Genomic DNA, 6,712 nt, shown 5'->3' on the forward strand with positions numbered 1-6,712 from the left:
AGAGAAATTAAGAAAATCTCATTTACAATTGCATCAAAAACAATAAAATACCTGGGAATCAAATTAACCAAGGAAGTAAAAGACTTGTTCTCAGAAAATTATAAGCCATTGAAAAAAGAAACTGAAGAAGATACAAACAAAGTGAAGTATATATCATGCTCATAGGTAGGATGAATCAGCAATGTTAAAATAACCATACTACCCAAAACAATCTATAGATTGAATGTAATCCTTATCAAAATACCAATGGCATTTTTCAGAGAGCTAGAACAAATAATCCTAAAATTTATATGGAACCATAAAAGACTCCGAATAGCCATGGACATCTTGAGAAAAGAGACAAAAGTAGGAGGTATCATAGTATCTGATATAAAAACTATACTACAAATCTACAGTAATCAGAACAGCATGATACTGGCATAAAAACAGGTACATTGATCTATGGAACAGAACAGAGAACGAGAAAAAAATCCACACTCACTTAATATATAACGAAGGAGGTAGAATATACAATGGGGGAAAGACAGTCTCTTCAATAAATGGTGTTGGGAAAATTGGACAGATACATGCAAAAAAAGAAAACTGAACCACTTTCTTACACAATATACAAGAATAGATTTGAAATAGATTAAAGTCTTAAATATAAGACCCAAAACCATAAAAGTTCTAAAAGAAAACATAGGCAGTAATCTCTCTGATATTGCTATTAGTAATTTATTTCCATACATATCTCCTTGAGCAAGGGAAACAAACAAACAAAAATAAACAAATAGGACTACATCAAACAAAAAGTTTTGCACAGCATAGGAAACCATCAACAAAATGAAAAGACAGCCAACTAAATGGAAGAAGATATTTGCTTATGATACATCTGATAAGGGGTTAATATCCAAAAACATAAAAGAACTCATACAACTTAACACACACACACACACACACACACACACACACACACACACACACACACACACACACACAGAATCCAATTTAAAAAATGAGCAGAAGACCCAAATAGATATTTCCTCAAAGAAGAAATACAAATGGCCAATAGACATATGAAAAAGTGCTCATGGTCACTAATCATCAGAGAAATGCAAATTAAAACCACAATGAGATATCGCCTCACACCTGTCAGAATGGCTATCATCAATAAATCAAAAGAACAAGTGCTGGCAAAGATGTAGAGAAAAGGGAACCCTCATACGCTCTTGGTGGGATTGCAAATTGGTACTGCCACTATGGAAAACAGTCTGGAGGTTTCTCAAAAAATTAAAAATGGATATACCTTTTGACCTAGCAATTGTACTTCTGGATATTTATCCAAACCAATAATTTGTAAAGGTCTATGCACTCCTATGTTCATGGCAGCACAATTTACAATAGCCAAGATATGGAAGCAATCTAAACGCCCATCAACAGACAATCAGATAAAGAAGTTATGGTTCATATATACAATGGAATTTTAGTCAGTCATTAAAAAAATGAAATCCTACCATTTGCAATGACATGAGTAGACCTAGAGGTTATTATGCTGAGTGAAATAAGTCAGACAGAGAAAGATAAATACCATATGATTTCATTTATATCTGGAATCTAAGGAATAAAAAGAACAAACTAATCAAAACAGACTCACAAATATAGAGGACAATCTGGTGATGTCCAGAGGGAAGGGTGTTTGGGGGACTGGGAAAAAAGGGTGAAAGGTTAAAGAAGTACAAATTCGTAGCTGATAGATGATCACAGGGTGGGGAGCAGTGCATAGGGAATGCAGTAAGCATTAATGTAATGGCTAGGTGGGGAGCCAGAGGAGACAAAAAGAAATCAGGGGGATTGTTTTATAAATTATATCAATGTATAAAAAATGTACTGTATACTTAAAACTAATAATAAAATAAAATTAAGATAAATAAATAAATAAAATCTCACAATGATATACTTTACCCTGAATCTATTTTGAGCCATTTTACTAGGCATTTGGTTGGTTTTGTTTGATCTGGAAGCACAAATAATTTAACTGATTATTCTAAATCAACAAATGAGAACCAAAATGAAGCCTCTATATCTCTGGCAAAAGATTGATTTTTATAGAACCAGTTTTAAACCTGTTGATCAATCAGTGAAAACTTGCCTCAGTCTTGTATCAATAATAATGTGTTTCATTACACTTATTTCTGAAAACCAGCCAATCAATAATAGCACTTGAAGGTTAGTCAGTCAGCAGTCAATTTACTCTAGTGAAGTCTTGCCTAAGTAAGCATAATTCTAAGGGGAGTGTCAGCCTACTCTCAACTCTAAAACCATTAAAATCCCAAAATAATCCCTGACTCCAAAACTTTACATAAATTTAGCAGTATTCTTTCCTTGGAGAGATTGTTCTTAACTAGCATATTTTTTTCATTACTTAAGCAAATAATTAAGCAAAGCCCCATATATAACTAACTACCCAACTGTATACTCCCTCACCTCTAGTTGTAACTATTATACTTTTGTTTTCATTATTTTTACTTTTTATTTTGTACTACCCATACATGTATTCCTAAAGTGAGTATCAGTCACAAACCTAGCTGTATAAGAAAAGAGCAACATGGCCCCTCTTATATGAAGGCTCCCAGGAGAAGCTGAGTTCAGTGGTCTCTTAGCCATAGCTTTTTTAAAAAATAAATTTATTTATTTAAATTAGTTTCAAGTATACAGTACCTTGGTTAGACAACTATATTGTTCATAAAACGATCCCCCCAATTGTTCCCTTTCTCCCCTGGCCCTCCACTTAGCCATCATATTAATGTTAATTGCATTCCCTCTGCTGTGCTCACCATCCCCGTGCTAATTTGTACTTCTTTAATCCTTCACCTCATTCTCCCATCCCCTCAACCCTCCTTCCCTCTGTCCACCACCAAATTGTCCACTATATTTGTGAATCTGTTTTGATTAGTTTGTTCTTTTTGTTCCTTAAATGTCACATAGCTTTTTTTGTTTTAAATAATAAGTAGTAGACTTTTTCTTTTTAACTACAGATTTGAAAAACAATGCTCATTCATGCTTACGATAACTCTCACACCGGAAACTGACATGGATATGATGTTTTGCAGTTTATAATGCATGTCCTACATTTAAGGTCCCATTTCTGATTGTACTCCTCCAGAGTGTCTGGATTATTTGTCCTAGTCTTGACTTCCCTCAGCTTAAAAGTGCCTCCCAACTCCATGCCAAATCTAATAACTCTTTCTGAAAGACTTCCAAGTCTCCATGGAACAAAGACAATCAACTACCCAAAAAGAAAGAGCACTGAATGGGTAATCAGGACTCTTGGGTTCAAGTCCCAGTTCAGCAAACGATCAGTTAAATGATATTATGCACATGTCCTCATGTTTCTCACTACGCTTGTTTTCCTGTCTGTGAAATAAAGCTCGGACCAAATCAATAGTTCTCAGCCTCTACTACATATGAGAATCACCTGATAATTATTTTAAAACTGTCTCCCAGACCTAACCCTAACCAATTAAATCAGAATCTCTGGGGGTGGGGCTTGGACATCAGTATTTACATCTCTCATATGATTTTAATGTAAAATCAGTACTGAAAACCTGGATCAGGTGATCTCTGAAACTCCATTCAGTGCTCACACTTGGAATCCTAGAAGTACTGTGATATCTCGTTGAGTAAGTTGAATATTGTGTTCGTAGCGCTCTGTTATCTAAGGGAATGAGAAGCATGCAAAGACACAACACAAGAACATCTGGTGACACAATTTATCTGTGATAGATATTGATGAACAGTATGCATAAGGGAAGCTTATAGAAATCAATGAACACAAAGTGTAGATTGCAATCTTTTCTCAACCATGCCTGTAAATGGTAACTGTAGTGGTGAGTGATAAATTTGGGGGTAACATCCATTAATTATCCTCTAGCTTATTGAGGCTGTAGGTATTGGGAGAAGGAGGTAGCTCTAGCTTGTTAGAACCTTACTCACAGTACCTGAAAGTCACATTGTCTATATCTTCAGGGTCCCCGGTCCCTTCAGAAGCAAGGGTCAAGTGAGTCTTGGATATCATTAAATACATTGTCCTTATAGTAAATACTAATTGAGGTGGCAGTCTGGCTTCCAATGACAGACACCCCAATGTCAGGCTCTCTTACCTAGGAGAGAGAAGGCCTCCAGGGGTCATGTCTGAACTCCAATTTTGCCTTTCAGAAATATTTGGAACTGATTTTTTCCAAAAGTGATATTTTGAGAGAAAGTCCACTCTTCCTGCTGCTGGGATCCCCGAAGTGATCTTGTTATCTGCCCATCCTGCATTCTGGCTGTTTGGCTATTCCTTTGATTTTTGTGAGCTATTTCAATATCCTTCAGGCAAAGTTTCTTTCTCATTTAACTTAGCCAGTCAGTTTCTGTTGATTGCAAACCAAAGAATCTTAACTATTACAACCCCTATCCCCAAATAATAATAGTTTCCAGTTATTGAGCATCTGGTATTCATCAGGTACTTAAATATATTATAGCTAATTCTAAAAACAACCCTATATGTCAAGTTTATTATCATTGTTCAAATAAAAGAATTGAGGTTTTAAGTAATTTGCTCAAAGCCATTAAGGTGGTAAGCAGCAGAGACAGGATTTGAACTTCTAACTGGAAATCCTATATTTTTTTTTCTGCAATTCCATATTACTTCTCACAAATTTATTATCCAATGACCTGTCATTTCTACCCATGTCCACATTCATACATATTGGGCCCTTACTAAATTTCACAAAGAGGTTGGGAAAGGGCATGGAAGAGTCTTCTGTGCCCCATGGACACTGGCCTTTTCTCTTGATGACAAGAGCTTGCAAGGGGTCAGGGCCAGGCTTTAAGCACAGAGTGCTATGGACACTCAGTCAAAACTAAACAATGGGGATAATAGAGACACAAGTTCATGCCCCAGATTTCAGCAAAGGAAGATTCAGGCTAAGGAAAATTATAACTTAGATAGACATCCTAGGATAGATGTAGGTTGAGGATCCTGTGATCGAAGAAAGGTATTGCTAGACTAGGACCACAGAAGTCATCTCTATTCAACTCTTTCCTTTTTCAATTAGAAGAACTGAGTTCTAGGAAAGAAAAGTTTGCCCATATTGCACAGCAACATACTGGCTGAGGAAGAGTGGCCTCTGCTTCTATGTTTTGTTTTGTTTTGTTTTTTTCCACTAGTCTGTGCCCAGGAGATGGTTTACCCTATTATTCTGTTACCTTAATATCCCTATTTATGATGACAATACTGCTTTCCAAAGGCAGTTATGTTTAAAAACTCTCCTATTTTAGTTCCCTATGACTCTTCAAGTTTTATCTTCAAGGCACCCTGACTCTGGAAGCAAAATCCTTATCTTCCCTCATGGAGATCCTGTAATCATCTCTTTACTTTCTAGGAAGACATGTCTCTGGGGATTCTTATTTTCTTATTGGATTTCTGAGATGCAGGCATTCAGAAGTGAGAGAAAACTGACATGATAACACCTGAGAGACAAGAACCCCAGTGGGGGCTGGATTTCAGATGGACAACCTTTGTGCCACAGATACTGTTACCCTGGTGCCTACATGCTGATGATGTTGCTCAGGGAAACCTGTGTAGGAACCTGCGATGACCCAGCCCATTAGTCTATCTGTCCTCCGATGTTGGCAGACATGGGAGTCCTCAGTCATCTTTTTCAGATTTGAGAATGTTCAAAGTTCTTGCTGATGAAACCACCCAGTGCTTCCTTCAAAAGGCCCCTACAGATTGAAGGGGGTTCCCAGACTCAGGGCAGGATAAGACATGCAACAGAATTTTACTGTGTCTCATGTCACTGATTTCAGCTCTTCTATGGTGGACCTCTTTTTCTACCTCAGGGTAGAAAAATTCTGCTTTTGTGCCTCCAAGATTTTTCGAGCTGAGGGTCTTACAAGGTCCACACCTGGAGATAGCCAGGAAATACAGGAGAGTTAAGAATCCCAAGGGTGACCCTCGACTAATGGGGGACAGAAATCTTCTTTCCTTCAAAGGGACAATTCTGAGGCATATTCTACATGGTTCCCTAGGGTGGCCCTAGGGATTGAAAAACATGATTGAAAAACAGAAATTGCTCCCAGTAAGTAGTAAATCCTCCATCCCTTTCTACCCCCACCACTGGTAACCTCTAACCTACTTTCTGTCCCTATTAATTTGCCTCTTTTTTTTTTTTTGATATTCATATAATTGGAATCATATTATCCCTTTTGTGTCTGGTTTATTTCACTTAGCATAATCTTTTCAAGATTCATTCATGTTGTAGCATATAGCAGAACTTCATTTTTATAGATAAATAATATTCCATTGTATGCATGGATATTTTTTCTTTTGTGATTGGCTTATTTCACTTAACATGTCTTAGTGTAGCATGTGTCAGAATTTCCTTCCTTTATTTAGGCTGAATAATATTCTACTGTCTGTATATAACCCACTTTGTTTATTCATTCATCTGTTGATGGACACTTGTGTTGTTTCTACCTTTTGACTATTGACTGCAATAAACATGGACTACAAGTATTTCTTTGAGTCTTTAAAAAAAAATTTAAGGTATATACCAAGGAGTAGAATTGCTGGGTCATATAGTAATTCTATGTTTAATTTTGTGAGGAACTGCCAAACTATTTCCCATAGCAACAGTTATATTCCTACCGATAATGTACAAGAATTCCAATTTTTACATCCTTGACA

The sequence above is a fragment of the Pteropus vampyrus genome, unplaced genomic scaffold, assembly GCF_000151845.1.
Source record: "Pteropus vampyrus isolate Shadow unplaced genomic scaffold, Pvam_2.0 Scaffold18, whole genome shotgun sequence".
Taxonomy (NCBI): Eukaryota; Metazoa; Chordata; class Mammalia; order Chiroptera; family Pteropodidae; genus Pteropus; species Pteropus vampyrus.